Genomic DNA, 17430 nt, shown 5'->3' on the forward strand with positions numbered 1-17430 from the left:
TTAAAATTTAAGGGAAACTCACTGTATGAAAGACTGAAGGAAGGTGAAAATTAGGTAAATAATTTTAAAAATTTCAGAAGCCTGTGATAAAAAGAAAGCTAGGAAGAAATAAGTGAGTAAATACATTACTTAGGGTTTGAGATTCAGTGATTCATTTGGCACAAATTTCTAATATTGCTTTAGAAATTTAAAGGTAATAGATAATTTAATATTTTTTCAATGCTAGAAAATTTTTTCTGAAATTAAGTATACTCAGGGTTCGTACACATTTCTGCACATGGAAATTAAGCACTTTTAGGGACCATTAATGAAAAAAATTAAGGACCTATGAGCAAATGGGAACTGAATAAATTCAATTAAAAATATTATTCTATGCCTGAATTTCACTTTTGTAATACCATCCTAAAAATAAAATAGATCCCCAAGTAGTATGCATTATTACTAAACATGAATTAACATAATTATTAATAAGTTTAAGAATAAAATAAAGTTCATGCAGTTTATCAAGTAGCATTAAATATTTTACACTTATAATAGGTTGGACATATTTGAAAGATGATAAGTGACATTTACGTTTTACTAATAGTTAGCTGTATGTTGATTTTTTTATGTGTTATTTTGTCACATACTTGATAAGTCTAGATCAAAGGTTCTCAACCGGTGGTATGCAAGAAAAAAAATAGGTGGTACACAAAGAAGAAAAGTATTTTTAACTATTTATTTCAAAAATTAAAATCCCAACATCCTAATTGAGTTTTTTTCTCTAACACTCGTAAATTTATGCGATCTGAGCTTTGTTCAAGATTGGTGGTGGTAGTAGTACTTTGTAGTGGTGGTACTAAAGGTTTTCAATTTTTGTTTAGATGGTACACATTAGTCAAAAGGTTGAGAACTGCTGGTCTAGAGGTTTAGTAAATAGCAGGTAGATTTTATGTCAAACGACATAAGTTAAAATGAGAAGAAAGATCATAATCAGCATGATTCATAACAAAAGACTGAATGTTATCACCGCTACTGCTTGTCTAAAGAGAGACCTGCTAATTAGAACAAACTCGAAAGACCTGGTGTAGGCACGGTTAGCAAGTGTTGAAAGTTATTTAGACTCTGTTTGATGCAGTTAGTGTCATAGCTTTGTGCAGAATTCCAGGGATTGTAACACAGTTAATATACTTTCAGGTTCCAATAAGCCATTCAAGCACCAGAGGTAATAATTTATTTTGTATTATTTTAAGTCTTACTAGATGCAAAGAATAAGTTTTACTTGAATTTATGCATTTCTGTGTTTTATCTTGTAACCACAGTGAATATTAATGAAAGGAAATAATTCGCTTTAATATGTAGAGATAATTTTTAAGGGTAAGCAGTTAGTTATAAATAATTAAATTAGGTAAATAGGTAACCTTAGTCATTATGGATTTACATGGTCACTATTATTATTTTTTAACAATATTTGTTAAAAAAGCCCTATTAAAATCAAAATCTAATAAAATTTCACAGTTTAAAATACATGTAATTTATGACACTGATTCTTAAATGATATTAGAATAATTACACATTAAAAGCTACAAAACACTTATGTTTTGTAACAATAACACTTAATATTTATCCGTCATTTTAATTTGAAGACTTCTCAAACATTTTGGCTAATTTATATCGATTTCCTTCTCTTTAAGCATCTTTTCTAACAATAATTAAAGATTTGCCTCAATATGCAAACCAATGCTCTCACTAGTTTCTGCGTGCTTTATCTCCTAACTTGTCAACCACTCCATCATGTACCTATGAGAGTTTACTTGATTTGGTAAAAGTTAAATAGTCCCAAACCCCGATAGATGTGAAGCAAATTATCACTATGTCTGAAAGTAACTACAATATCAGACAAAGGTTTAAATAAGCCTCTTATTTAAAAAGAACTTCGAACAAACATAAAGGCATGTTCTGATGCTAACAAAGTCAATCACAATGACGTAATTAAACAAGAACAGTCAAATTCAAACTAAAAATGTGGATTAGTGGTCAAAGATTATACAATTTAATTTAATCTGGCTCAGTAACTCTACCATATAATGAAATAGAAATGGAAAATTATAGTAAAGGCTGAAATCATAAATAATTGGGTAATTTACATAATAATAACTGCACGTATCTTTGAAGAATAATTTTCTTTATGTATTCAATTTCTTTCTTCAACACGTTTCCTTTTCATTTTATAATTTTTGGATTTAATTAAGGATTTCTGTTATTCTAAAAAACACTAAATGCATTTAGAATGTACAGAAAAAGTGGCTAATTTTATTTCTTTAGTAACGTGAATACTCAGAAGAAATGTGAAATATATATGGTAAAGGCCAGTTACAGAGCTGATGTAGCAGAATTTTTAGAATTAAATGACACACCAAACAACAAAATCTAGAAATGGCAAAACTTTTAGAATTTAGAGCTGGCATTGGAAGCATTTAGAAAGGCACTAGGCAACAGAATATATATCCAAAGAGATTGCATCAAGTGGGAAAATGCCTATGTGTATTTTGTATTTTGCATGGGCGCAGCCCCGGCCCCCCTAGCCGATTTAAATCGGCCACATGGCCAAAACGGGACAGGCCCGTCCAACACAAAAACGAGAAGCCACCGAGCCGGCCATGCTCAAAATTTACACAAGGAAAACCACAATTCAAAATTTACCTGAAAAGACTTAATATTTAAACAACCGAGAAACCAAAGCCCGAGACCCGAGTAACAAAAAAGGTTAAAAAAGGAAACATAACAAACACAAAATTACGAGAGCAAATGGTTGCAATTTTATTGCCTATGTGTATGGTATATTAAGACATATTAGATTAATCTTTTAAATTGCAAGTTTTCAATTTCTTTATGAATAAAAAAAATCCCTTTCTATAATGCCTGCCCATGTGAAAAGATTAGAAGCATTTTTGATATTTTACATGCTTGTGTCTAGTGAAAAGTAGAGAAAATAAGGAGAAGATAAACATGTTAAGATTCTAATATCAGAAGTAAAACATTCAGATATTATATATTTTTTTGTTGTTGTTGTTCTTCCAGATGTTCTCTAAAAAGTAAGAAACTCATTGCAAACTTTCTGTAAAATACATCCATTACGTGTTGATACCATGGAGACATTTTTTAAATCTTCTAGAATCGTGGGTCTATAAATCTTGCCTTCAAATCCTTCTAAACTGCAATGTCTAAAACGCTAAAAAAAATTATCCCTACCATTTCTGTAACAGCAAAAAATCAGAAATAATTTTTTTTTTTTGGGGGGGGGGAAAAAGGAGGAGGGAAGAAGTATAAAATTAATTTTATAGAGAAAACTGATGCACATTCTGAGAATTTTGAATATTCTGAGACAATTACATGGGAAAAACTCTTACTAAGAAAAAATTAAAAACAAGACATTTTTAATTAATTACATAACTAATTTTGCTTTTGCTAAGAGCTGTTTCGTAAATTGTGCTTTATAGCATTATACCTTGTTTATTTTTCAGATTCAAAATATTGTATAATAAGTTGCCAAAATGAAACTTTATAATATGACACTAAAAAATAAAAATGTTTTATTTTAATGTTATTTTTTAAATATTTCAATATATTACCATCATTTTATTGAAATTTATCAATGCTTTAAAAAAAACGTCGAAAAAGCCTCAAATCTCGGAATTAAAAAGTTTCTATAGAAACTAAGCTTAAAATCGCCAAAATGTTAAAAAGTCGCCAAATTTAGAACCGTTTTATAAAAGAATTCACATTTCCAAAAGTGAAAAGTTGTTTAAGAGCTCTTTATTAGAAAAAATGAATTTCGAAATGCTTATATTTCACTTCTTGCTTAAAAACTCGAGTATCCCATCATTTATATTAGAAATAGAAACAAATTGTAACTCATGAACGCATTCAAAAGATAACCATATATACAGCAGTGAATCGCCAAAAACATTCCTCCAAAATGCTAATTTCAAAATGGCAGTCGTAAAAACAGAGAGAAATTTCAGATGATTAAAATTAATGACCTTCTGCTAATTTTGGCCATAATTAAGGACTTTTAAGAACCAAAAATTGATTCCAAAAATCTAAGGACTCTTAAGGATTGTAGAAACCCTGAGGGACACACAAAGAGTCGCAAAGAATTTATGAATGATAAAAGAAAAGATCAAAGTAGTCTATTGAATGTTTTATAGATACGGGATGCAGTACTATTCTAATGAAGACTTCCGTCTTCGAAATTACGATTGCCGATACAAACGGAAAGGGACAAAAAAAAATATTTGGAATCGAGAATGTATATCCCACATCTGCAGTGACCTCGTGTTAAAGCTCAGGTTTATCAACAAAAATCAAAACAACCCCAAATTTGTTTATCCTAAATGATCAGACACAGCTGCATGACATGTATCAGAAGAGATATTTTAATTTATAAATATCTCTCCCGATACATGCCATGCAGCCAACATTTATGTCATTATTTTAACATAAGGGTTGGCTTATGTCACAATAAAGTGATATGTCTAACATACGATACCCTAATAAAATTCCATTTGTGCAACTGAAAAACGAAATGGAGTGTGAACACATTAAGAAACCAATGCTATGAATGTTATATGCTAAGAAACCAATGGAAGTAACAGGATAAACTTTGTGCATGCTGTAACCCCATATATAAATCATGAACTGATATTATTTCAAAACACACATGGAAGTCCGGATTCAGTAAAGGAAGTTACTAATTGGTAGGGTAAATATTCCCAGTTATGAACACAGGACACAATTGCAGATTAAAAGGAAACCAGGGTAATAGATATAACAGAAGATTGGGAATTAAAGGAAATAGATATGCCTAGTATAAACAAAGATGATGAACAAAACCATGTATATTCTATTTCTCAAAATATTCAACCAATTAAGATAGCTGATATAAAATTTGCTGATGAAAGAACTGATATCTTGAAGTTATTAAATGAATTTAGAGATTGCTTTGCTCTTAATTTAAATGAATTAGGATGCATGGATGTAATAAAAATGGACATCAAGGAAACGGACGGAAGGAAGCCTGTAGCTTCTCGCCCCTACAAAGCAAATACAGCTGAACATAATGTGATAAAAGAAATTGCTAAATGGAAAGATAATGGGATAGTTTCCGAAACTAGATCCCCTTATGCTTATCCAGCGTTACTAGTAAAGAAACAACCGGACAACATTGAGTGGTGATTGATTACTGCAGACTTTACAATTAGACAATAAAAGATAAGTTCCCTTTCCCTCGAATATTTGATAGTTTAGAGTGTTTAGGAGGATGTAAAATTTACACTACTGTGGATTTAATCCATGGCTATTTGCAAATACTGTTTAGAAGAAGACATTGAAGACAACGCTCAGTACTCCTGATGAAACAGGACAGTCCGAAAGAATGACATTTGGGTTTGCAAATGCTCCTGCTCAGTTTCAGCATCAAAAGTCGCATGTCCTAGGCCCCTTGTTGAATACTAAGGTGTTACGTTATGTAGATGATATACTTATTCCTGCAAAATCTTGGGAAGAGATGATTTTCAAATTACAAGAGGTACTAGAATGCCTAAGATGGGCAAATTTAATCTTGAAATTATTAACATGCGAATTTGTGAGTAGTTGATTTTTTGGGTTTTATTACAAAACGAAGGTGGTGTAAGACCAGACTGTTGAAAAACAAAAGCCATAACATAATTTCCAGAACCAAAGAATATACACGAAGTGCGAAGGTTCTCGGGTCTAACTGGATTTTTCAGACGATTTGTGCCGAAGTATGCAACATGGTGAAGATGGAAAATGGCAATCTTGTTTTGTTGCATTAGCAAGAAAACAACAAAAGCAGAGAAGAAGTACCATTCCAGCAAATTGGAGTTAATAGCAATCGTATGGATGTTAGATAGGTTAAAACAGTTCTTAATTAGCATAAAATTTACAATTATTACCGACTGCCAAGCCCTTATGAATGCGAATTCATAAGGGCTTGGCATATGAATATGAATATGAATATGAATGCGAGGAATTCAAATTAAGGACTTCCTACCGAATTTGGTCGAAATCAATAACTTTTAAGGACCAGAAATAGATTCCAAAAAAATCTAAGGACTCTTTAAGGACCGTACGAACTCTGCTGAGGCTTATCCAGGGCCAGTGCTAGACATTTTGTGGCTCAATGCAGTCTCTGTGGGTCTGAAATTCCACTGCCAAGCTTCTGTCTAAATTCTGAAAATTTTGCCCCCCCCCCCCGTAAAATTTTTGCCATTCCTTAATTTTGTTGCTTTGTGCTTCTCTAAACTCTAAAAATTTTGCCTCTCCTATATTCTGCTGCCCAGAGCGACTACACCAGCTCGCATTGTTCCTGGTCTTACCTGAATAACCAGTGAATAATTCTCAATTCAAGTAGCAGTAAATGAAATCTTTCAGCATATAAATATCATTGCATATGGAAAGAAATTTCTGTTAAATTTCTCATCAATGGACTCAGTACTTCACAGCGGAGTGAATATAAAAAGGTTACCCATGTTCTTTGGTATTCAGTTTCTAATATATTAAAAAAAAAAATTGTTTAGACTTCACTGCCTCACTTCTCAAGTTGCAGTGTGTTGATACTTTCATTCAGTGATGGAAGCAAAAAATAATTATTCGCCAGGTTGGCATCAGTGCCAAAATGATATTACAAATTGGGATTCTCCACATATTTTATTATGGAAAAATATAAAATTTGTAAGCATAAAAAAATGACAAAGTGAAGAGAGGGGAAGGTTGCTGGTGATCGAAATATTTGGATTTTAGATCATTCCGGGTATCGGATATCAAGATTTTGTACTTTTTACTGAATTTTTCATTCCTACACTCAGTAAGAAAATTTCCTATTATATAGTATTCTCAAAAAGACCTCACAGAATTACAATTGAAGGGAAAAATCCATGTTGAATCATTTTAATTAAATTTATACTTTAAGGCCAAAAATCATGAATATTTCATTTTAAATATTTCAAAATATTTCATTTTAAAATTTGAGATTTTTGGCAAAAAATCTCAAATTTTAAAATGAAATACCTTCGTCAATTTTGCTGCATTATTATGAAAAAATATAAAATTTGTAAGCATAAAAAATGACAAAGTGAAGAGAGGGGAAGGTTGCTGGTGATCGAAATATTTGGATTTTAGATCACTCCGGGTATCGGACATCCAGATTTTGTACTTTCCACTGAATTTTTCATTCCTTCACTCAGTTAGAAAAATTTTTATTATATAGTATTCTCAAAAAGACTTCATAGAACTACAACTGAAGGGAAAAATCCATGTTGAATCATTTTAATTAAATTTATACTCCAAGGCAAGCCAAAAATGATGCCAAAAATCTCCAATTTTAAAATGAAATAAATTGCTCAATTTTTGCAGCAATTTATTTTTTGTGAGTATAAAAATTTTCCTAAATTTAACTACAGGGACAGAGGGACTTACATACTAAACTGGATTTAAAAATTTAAAAGTGCCAAATATTAGCATCATTTGAAATGTTTTTGTATTACAATACATCGTTTGAAATCTGGACGTCCAATATCCAAAGGTATGGACAACCAGCTAAAAATACATTAAAAATACAGAATGAAAGATAGAAAGAGGAACAGTTGTTAATTTATTATATTCAATAACAAAACTAGGCTCATCAAGGATTACTCATGGTTACATGAAATCAAAGTAAAAAATTTTATGCGTTTGGCGAGTTTCTGTTTACGAAAAATGGCCAACAGGAAAATTAAAGTACTAAACAACTCTACAAGCAATTCAAACAGCTTAAAATTAAGAGTTCTGAAAATCATGTTGAAAAGATAATAATCGGGTAAAAAATGCTAAGCTTCGAGCATGTAATACTACATGGATTTTACATGGCTTTACATAATTTTTTCATTATACCAAAATCAGAAAAATGTTTTAATAAAATTAATGCATGTTTTACAGCCAATGGAACTCAAAAGCATGAAACCGACTACAAATCAAACATTTAATGACATTTAGAAAACAAAAAGCCATTAATTACTTTGAATAAAAAGGGGATAAATGCCTTAAAAAACAGTTTTTGAGAAAGCATGTCTTACTAATTTCTTTTCTCCGAGGAAGAAATTATAAATCAGTATTACCTTAAGAAACACACTACACAGATGCAAGTATTTAGCAAAATATTCAGGTATGATATGAATCTAATAGTTGTTTTAATTAATACAATTTGATGATAATTAGCATAATGGAATAAGATAAGCACAGGATATCATAATACAGAAATGTTTCATTATAAGTAAGGAGGAAAAAAAAGTTTGATGTGAAGTTAAATGATTAAAATGGAAGCATATAGAGTTAAAATGCTTACCAATCTGCTCCTTTGATAGTTACATTTTCAGTTCAAGCCATTCGTAACTGTAGGAAAAAAAGGAATTATAATTAATAGCAAGAATTAATCATAAACATGCCACAAGAATGGGTGTTATTTAAACATGGAATCGTTAAATATTCTTAGCTACTTAGAAAGAAAGTGAAAAATTGCTGTAAGTCATAAAAAATGTGAATATTCAAAGAGTTTTATATGAAAAACAAAATAATTAAGAAATAATTTAACTATTTTAAAGAATGTTCCTTCAACAAGAATCCGAAATTTATTAAAAGGTTTATTTAGCACATTTAAACTATCATTTTAATAACATGATTAAAATTTTGGTGGTTACCTTCATACATATATATAGTTGGTAATCATGAATCAGTTAGGAGTAGATAAGTGTAGAGAATAATGTTACATCAGTAACATTCATGCAAGGAAGTGGACACAAGGATTCACAATATTGCGCTTTTCGCAACATCCAGATATTCAGATCTAAAGGACTATTTTAAACTACTAAAATTTTAAACCACACAAAAGGGGAAAAATGGGGTAGCTATATCTCCTTATCTACTGGGCCAATTGACAAAATTCAGATTGAGTTTTCTTACATTTAAAAAACAAGACTTAACAGTTGTTCTAACAAAGGTATAACTTCAACACAAAATCAGACTTTTCTGAAAAAACATACAATTTTTTTCTATATTTCGATTCTACACCTCAAATTATGCCAAAATGCCAAATTTTGTAAAAATATCATGCATAGTTTTTTAAAAAATCAACTCTTAAAATGTTAGCTACTCACTGTTAATTGAATTTGGTAGATATTTATAAAATTTACTTGATTTTTCTAAAATTAAATTTACTTGATTCTTTCTTTCACAATCCAAAATTTAGTTTCAATCCAAATAAAATTTGCACACTTTTTCTGATTTATTTTTTAAATTTGTATTTCTTAACAATTTTTATAAATTTTTTGAAAAAAAATCTGAATTATAACCTATAAAATTTTTACGATCATCTTTAAAAGTAGAAGTATTTCTAGGTATATCTTCAAAAATATTAGTTTTTTATTAAACATTTCTGAAGACACATATGAATTTATATAATGGCCGCACTTTGAAATTTTACATCCTTTTTTGGCGGGGGGAGGGAGACATTACCCGTAACTATGGTTTCCAAATTTTGTTACGATCTTCAATGAGTTTCCACATCTATTTTTAACTTAGCATTTCCAAAAACAATTTTACAGAAAATTAATCAGATGAAATCCTTTCAATTTTACTTATGTTGAACAATAAATACAGTACAAAGTCCGAAATCCAGACGTCCATTATCCGGAATGATCTAAAATCTGGACCCCAAAGCCACAAACATTTTTTTTTTTTTTTTAATGCTTTACGCATGCGAATTTGATTTTTTCTTCCATAATAAAATATGGAGATTTTCACTTGAAAATTCCAATTCTTAATTTCCCTTAAGGCACTAAATAAAATACCTTGTTATGGAAAAACAATCACGTAATGGCGGTATCGAGTGCCGGCCCTAGATAAAGCCTTAAGTATATGTGGAAGTTTATTTATTCAGGACTCAGATTATTTTGAAGCATGTGCAAGAAATAAACATAGGTATAGTTGTTGTGTAATTTGAAGAAAAAGGCTAGAGGGCGCTGTTGCTCGCTTAGTTGTAAGAGAATAAAGTTTGTTCATGTTGAAGGCGGCGGCCTAAGAATACGCTCTGTATATAGTAATTAAAATATTGTTAAAAATGAAAAAGTGTTAAAATTAGTAAACCCACTGAACCACCATTATCTGACTTGGAGATGCACAAAATTATTAGATGGTGCATCGGCGTAAGGAATTAAGGCTTTGTGAAGATTTTAGGTGTTCGATCCAAGTGTTTCGATTTCAATGGATATTTCATATTCAAGGGACAATGGAATTCCAAATAAAGGTAGGGAAATCTTAAATTAATTATTTAGTGATTATTTGTAGTACATTAGTAAGTATTTATTATTGCTGTCGTGGGTGTATTTAAATTAAATAAAATGGAAGAGAAGTTAGATAGATTGAAACGTAAACATTCCACATTGAGATCGTCTGTTAGTAGGTTAATTAAAGTGATTGAAGATAAATTAAAAATTGAAGGGGATGAAAATTTGATTAAAGAATTACGAGAATTGTTTGAATTATTAACCGAAAAGAAAAATAATTTGAGAACGCTTGATGATGAAATACAAGAGTTAATTGATGTTAACTTAATTGAAGAAGATTGTAGTATAAGCGAAGAATACAATGGCAAATGTATAATTGCTTGTAGTCAAATTAAGCAGTTTCTAGGTGCGGTTACCGCAGTACCGCCAGCGAGGAATCCCCAAAGTTCTGATTTAAACCAGTCTAGTGGTAATGGAATTTTGCATGTAAGTTCCAGTTCTAGTGGGAGTAGTACGCTGAAATTACCAAAATTAATGATTGATAAATTTTGGGGAGACCCCAAACAATGGAATGAATTTTGGAATAGTTTCGAAAATTCGATACATAAAAACGAAACGCTTTCAAAAATACAAAAATTTGTATACTTAAAAACATTCTTAACGGGACAAGCTTCGAATGTTGTGTCAGGCTTTGAGTTAACAGAAAGTAATTATGATAGTTGTGTAGCATTACTAAAGGACAGATATGGTCGAAAAGACCTGATCATTAATTCATTCATGAATAAAATTCTCAATTTAGAAGCTGTTAAAAATTCTGCTAACGTAAAGGCTTTACGTAAATTATATGACGAATTAGAAGTTTCGATTCGTAATTTGGAAACTTTAGAAGTAACTTCTGGCTCATATGGACATTTATTAATTCCAATATTATTAAAATTAATTCCGGACGATTTAGTTTTGGAATTTAATCGGCAAAGAGGATCGAAAGATAAAGTTGAAGTTTCGGAATTAACACAATTTATTAAAACGGAAATAGAATGCAGGGAAGTTTCAAATCTAGTATTAAGCGAAAGGAAAAATCCTGTGCCTCCGCGAGTCTATCAATCAAAATATGAAACTAGAAAATATATAAAAAATACACCCACGGCTGCATTTCATACTGCAGTTAACCGAAAATGCATCTTTTGTGATAATTTGCACGAGTCATTTAAATGCGAAGTGAGTGTTTCTGATAAATTAAAGAAACTAAGATTCGAAAACCGCTGCTTTTCTTGTTTTAAAAAATTCCATACATCAGAAAGGTGCAGAAATAAAACTAAATGTAATAAATGTGACGGTATGTATCACAATGAATCGATTTGTACTAATAAATCCCTTGTAAACAAAAAGTTGGAACAAGGTTATTCCAAAAATGAAACTGAATCTCTGACTTTGAATTCTGAGGAAAGAAATAAAGTTCAAAACTTAAAATTGATTGCTTCTGTTCCTCAAGGTGATAATAATAATGACTGTAATTCTAGGGAAATATTATTACAAACTTGTACAGTTTATGCTTGTTCTAAGTATAAATCAAAATTAACTAGATTAATTCTTGATCAAGGCAGTCACAGATCCTTTATAACGAAAAAATTGGCCGACCATTTAAAACTTACTCTAATCCGTTATGAAAGACTTTCTGTTTATTCATTTGGTGCGACGAAGGCAATGAATCATTCCTATCCAGTCGTTGAAATCGAAATTCAGAATTGGAAACAAAATAATAAAATAAAAATTGAATGTTTGATCTCGGATGTTATTTCCTCGGCGTCCATCAGTGTGCCTAGTAAACAAATTGCAGACTTCATGGAGCATATGGGGTTGCAGATCGCCGATTGTGCAAGAAAAAATAACATAGATGTTGAGATATTAATTGGAGGGGATGAATTCTGGAATGTAGTTTATTCTGAAAGAATTAAAATATCTGAAGGGTTGTACGCAGTCAGTTCTGTGTTTGGTTGGGTTGCCGCAGGAATCCAGAAAAATAAAACAAACAAAAATTGTTCTGAAAATTTAGCGGTAATGACAAACACTGTTGTGTTGAAAGATTTAAAAGGTTTTTGGGAATTAGAACATATGGGAATTAATGATTCTGATGATTATTCCGATATTGACTGCGAAATAGACCAGTTTGAAAGAAATTTGCAGTTTAAAAACGGAAGATATGAGGCAAATTTAATCTGGAAATACAGTCCGAATAATCTAGGAAATAATTTTGAGGTAGCTAAGAAACGATTCGCAAACTTTCACAATAAACTAAGTAAAACTCCGGAGATTTTTCGGGAATATAAAAATATAATTGAGAACCAGATATTAGAAGGAATTGTGGAGGAATGTCCAAATAATGATACAAATTTGGGATATTTTATGCCTCACCGAGCAGTGATACGACCTAGTGAAACTACTAAGGTAAGAATTGTGTACGATGCTAGCTCAAGGACAGAGGACACGAATTCGTTAAATGACTGCCTTGAATCGGGACCTAATCTAAATCCAAATATACTAGACATTATGTTAAATTTTCGTAAGTTTAAGATAGCGTTTTGTGGAGACGTTGAAAAAGCCTTTTTGATGATAGGAATTGCTGAAGGTGATAGAAAATTTCTAAAATTTCTTTGGTTTAATGAAAATAATGACTCCTTTAAGATTATGCAAATGTGTCGCGTAGCTTTCGGTTTGACTATATCTCCTTTCATTTTGGCCGCCACTATAAAATATCACATTCGAAAATATAAAGATAAAATGCCAGACAGTTTCCAAATGTTAAATTCTTCTGTCTATGTCGATGACCTATATTTTGGAGCAGGAACGGTTGAAGATGCATATCGGTTATCTGTAGATGCGGTTAATATATTTAAGGATGCTGGGATGAATTTCAGAAAATTAAGAACTAATTCTAAAGCATTAAACGATTTATGGGTCTTAAATGGGATTAAGGAATCAGATAACAAATTAACTAGTGAATCGAATTTCTTAGGCATGATTTGGAATTCCATTGAAGACAATATAAAGTTAAATTTAAAAAATTTAATTGACTTTTCTACTGGAAACGATTTTGCTACAAAAAGGAAACTTTTGCAAAGTATCGCCCAAATATACGATCCATTTGGATTTATTGCACCCTTTGTTATTCGGGCAAAAATTATTATGCAAGAAATCTGGTGTTCCGGTTCTGACTGGGATGAGGTTCTTCCTGCAGAGATTAAGGACAAATTCAACATTTGGCGGGAGGAACTTAATGATTTAACTGAAATATCGATTCAGCGAAATTTCTTTGATGACGATCCAATGAATATAAGCCTTCACCTATTTTCGGACGCTAGTCCTAAAGCATATGGGGCCATCGCATATTTCAGATATTGTACGAGTGATTCTAAAATTAAAACTTCCTTTATCATGTCGAAATGCAGAGTTGCACCTTTAAGAGCAATCACGCTTCCTCGTTTAGAGTTAATGGGAGCACTCGTGGCTGCTCGAATGTATAAATATTTGAAAAAATTGTTTGGTGATTTAATTGAGGATGTTTATTTTTGGAGTGATTCCGAAATCGCCATTACTTGGATTAAAGGTTCGCCAAATAACTGGAAACCATTTATCGCCAATCGTGTTACAGAAATACAGAGTATATGAAACAACAAATTGTGGAACCACTGCGAAGGAAAACAAAATCCTTCCGATTTACTAACTCGAGGAATTAGTGCTCAGTCACTAATTAAGAATGATCTGTGGTGGCATGGGCCACACTGGTTACGTTTTCCTACTGAAAACTTTCCAAAACAAAAGAAATTAAAACCAAATTCAGAATCGTTGGAGTTAAGAAAAAGTATTATTTTGACTGCACCTGTAATTAACAATGAATCCCCAATTTTGCATATAGAAAAATTCAGTTCTTTAGGAAAATTACTTCGAATTACTGCCTATGTATTTAGATTTATTGGGAGACTTCGGAAAAGGTCTACAGAGAATGGACCTTTAAGTGCTTTTGAGATTAAAGCAGCTGAACATTATTGGGTAAAAATTACGCAACGAGAATCGTATCAAGCGGAAATAATTAAGTTATCAGATAAAAAATCAATTCTCGATTCTTCCATCTACTCCCTTAATCCAAGGCTTGATGAGGAGGGAATTCTTCGGTTGAAAGGTCGCATTCAATTTGCAGACTGTCAAGAGAATTTAAAACATCCTATTCTATTACCCTCAAAATGCAAGTTTACCGAGTTGATCATCACGGACTCGCATGAAAGGGTATTCCATGCTGGAGTTAATTCGACACTAACTCAGATCAGAGACAAATATTGGATCATTAAGGGAAGACAGCGTGTTAAGACTATCATCAGCAAATGTGTGATATGCAAACGATATAGTGCTCGTCCTGGGGTACAGGATATCGCTCCACTTCCTCCAGACAGAATCCAAGAGTCGCCTCCATTTGCTGTGACCGGGTTGGACTTCGCCGGTCCATTTTTTACGAAAGACAGGCAAGGTAAAGTTTACATGCTGTTGTTAACGTGTGAGGTCACTCGTGCCTTACATATAGAGATAGTAACTGATCTCAGCACTGAAAGTTTTTTGCTAGCTTTCCAAAGATTTTTAGCTCGCTGAGGACTGTGTACCATCGTGTACTCCGATAATGCCAAGACTTTTAAAAGAGCTGATAGAGAACTAAAACATATTTTTAAAACTTTGTGTGACTCATCTGTGAAAGAATTATTTTCTGCTAGAGGCATAAATTGGAAATTTATTATTGAGAGGGGTCCATGGTGGGGAGGGTTTTGGGAGCGTATGGTACGAACCATAAAATCCAGCTTGCGAAAAATTATTGGTCGATCATCCCTTACTGTGAAAGAGCTTGAAACAGTGCTCATTGAAATCGAGGCAATGATTAATTGTAGACCAATTACCTACGTGTTTACCGATCCCAATGAACCTTCTCCACTAACACCCTCTCATTTTCTGGTTGGTAGACGATTGCTATCTCTGCCTGCTAATAAAATAACATCAAATAATTTGATTGGGTCAAGAAATTCAATTATTAAACGATATAAATACCATCAAGATATTTTAAATCATTTTTGGAAGCATTGGAGATCAGAGTATCTTTTTAATCTGAGATTTGCCAATATTTGTCCTCCACACTCTAACGCATCTCACTTTAAAATCAACGATATTGTCTTGATTCATGACGACAAACATCCCAGAAATCTTTGGACAATAGGTAAAATTTTGGAATTAATGCCAGGCAGAGATGGTAAAATAAGATCTTGCATAATTAAAACACCTACTGGTACCTTAAAAAAAGCCTATACAATTGTTATATAATATGGAACTTAACTAATGTTTGTATTTTGTATTTTTAGGTTTGATTATCCTGACCTTGCTGATAGGTATCATTTAATGTTTTGTAAAATTTTATGTGCTTATAATTATGTATGCATGTTTGTTATATTTAACCATTTCTCCAGGATTTATTGTCGAAATATTAATTGAATATTCTAGGATTTATTATTGAAAGATGAACTCTCCACCGAGTTCAGGTGGGGAGTGTTGTGTAATTTGAAGAAAAAGGCTAGAGGGCGCTGTTGCTCGCTTAGTTGTAAGAGAATAAAGTTTGTTCATGTTGAAGGCGGCGGCCTAAGAATACGCTCTGTATATAGTAATTAAAATATTGTTAAAAATGAAAAAGTGTTAAAATTAGTAAACCCACTGAATCACCATTATCTGACTTGGAGATGCACAAAATTATTAGAATAGTAAATAACTAAACTAATACAGTTCAGGCTTAATTCAGTACTCTATCGGAGCAAGACAAAATTTAGCGAAACAGCTTGGCTTTCGTCGTCAAGATTGTGATACACAGCCAATAATGTATAATCGATGCTATTAAGTTAGGCTAAAATTATCTTTACTGATTCTAAGGCATTTCAATTAATGCAGCAGACTGCACTGCGCTCTGCTCTTCTAATTTGATCCAGCTTATTATTTTTTGCAGACTCTTTTTATTACGGCAATTTTATAAAAACTAAGCTTGAACTTTCAATTAAGTCGAAAAGTGTTTCCAATTCTGGAGTTGCCAAAGGATATCCATAGCGAAACTAAGTTTTCATGTCCATTAAACAAAAAGTGGAATTTCTGCAAAATATGGATAAAGGCATATCCGTCTCAAAATTATGCGAGGAATATGGCATTGGAAAGTCCACTATATATGAGACAAGAAAAAATAAAAAGGAACTTTTTGAATTTTTTGTGGAAGCATCTTAAACAACTTGCATTGAAAGAAATGTTTCATAAAGTAAACAAATGAATATTAAGCTTTCTTTTGTAAATTTTAATACCCTTTAGATCATAATTCTTCTTTATTTCATAAATTACGGTTTCATATTTTTAATTTTATAATTTCTGCATGCAATCCTACCAGATTTAAACTGATGATCTATAATCCGGAATCGCCGAAGTCCCGACGAGTCTGTATTAACGGCTTTTGACTGTATATAACAAAACATCACTGTTGCCACAAAAAATCTACATTATAAGGAACATATTAAATTGTGTATTAACTGAGTTCGTGCACGTTCCTGAACAGGCCCATTTCCTTCCAATGGATTCACACTCCATCATTGATACAGAATTGTATTGAATTTTAATTGTATAATTTCTGCATGCCATCTTACCAGATTTAAATTGATGATCTATTATCCAGAAAAATCCCAAATCTGGAATCGCTGAAGTCCCGACCAGTCCGGATTTCAGACTTTGTACTGTATTTATTAATACCATATGAAGAGATACTTTTAAGAATATTACTCAAATTTTTAATGCATTTTATTTTCACTTTTTTTAAGTGTTTGTTAGAGTAAATTTTTAATTTTGCAATGTTATTGTCTGTTATTTTACTTAATTTTATATACAACAAAATTTATTTTGTAGATTTCAAAATTGTGCATCATAAACATATTTAATACTTCTAAATATATAAAACAATACATAAAAAATATAAATAAAACATGCTTATCTTCTACTACAGATATGTTTAACAGCAACAAAATTTAATAATAAGATTTTTCTTTTCTTTCACGGT

At 31.6% G+C, this 17430-nt stretch overlaps 1 long non-coding RNA gene across 3 annotated transcripts in view; it reads right to left on the reverse strand.

Moving 5' to 3' along the window:
- LOC146996623 (uncharacterized) overlaps positions 1–17430 on the reverse strand; it is a 67495-nt gene that overhangs the window by 36639 nt on the left and 13426 nt on the right. For all 3 annotated transcript variants that reach the window (XR_015042357.1, XR_015042358.1, XR_015042359.1), the window contains exon 3: positions 8384–8430. This is a non-coding gene — a long non-coding RNA (uncharacterized LOC146996623). The remainder of the gene's footprint in view (positions 1–8383; positions 8431–17430) is intronic.

The sequence above is a fragment of the Stegodyphus dumicola genome, chromosome 7 (genome assembly GCF_044657685.1).
Source record: "Stegodyphus dumicola isolate Sdum_Otavi_A_Nest chromosome 7, ASM4465768v1".
NCBI lineage: Eukaryota > Metazoa > Arthropoda > Arachnida > Araneae > Eresidae > Stegodyphus > Stegodyphus dumicola.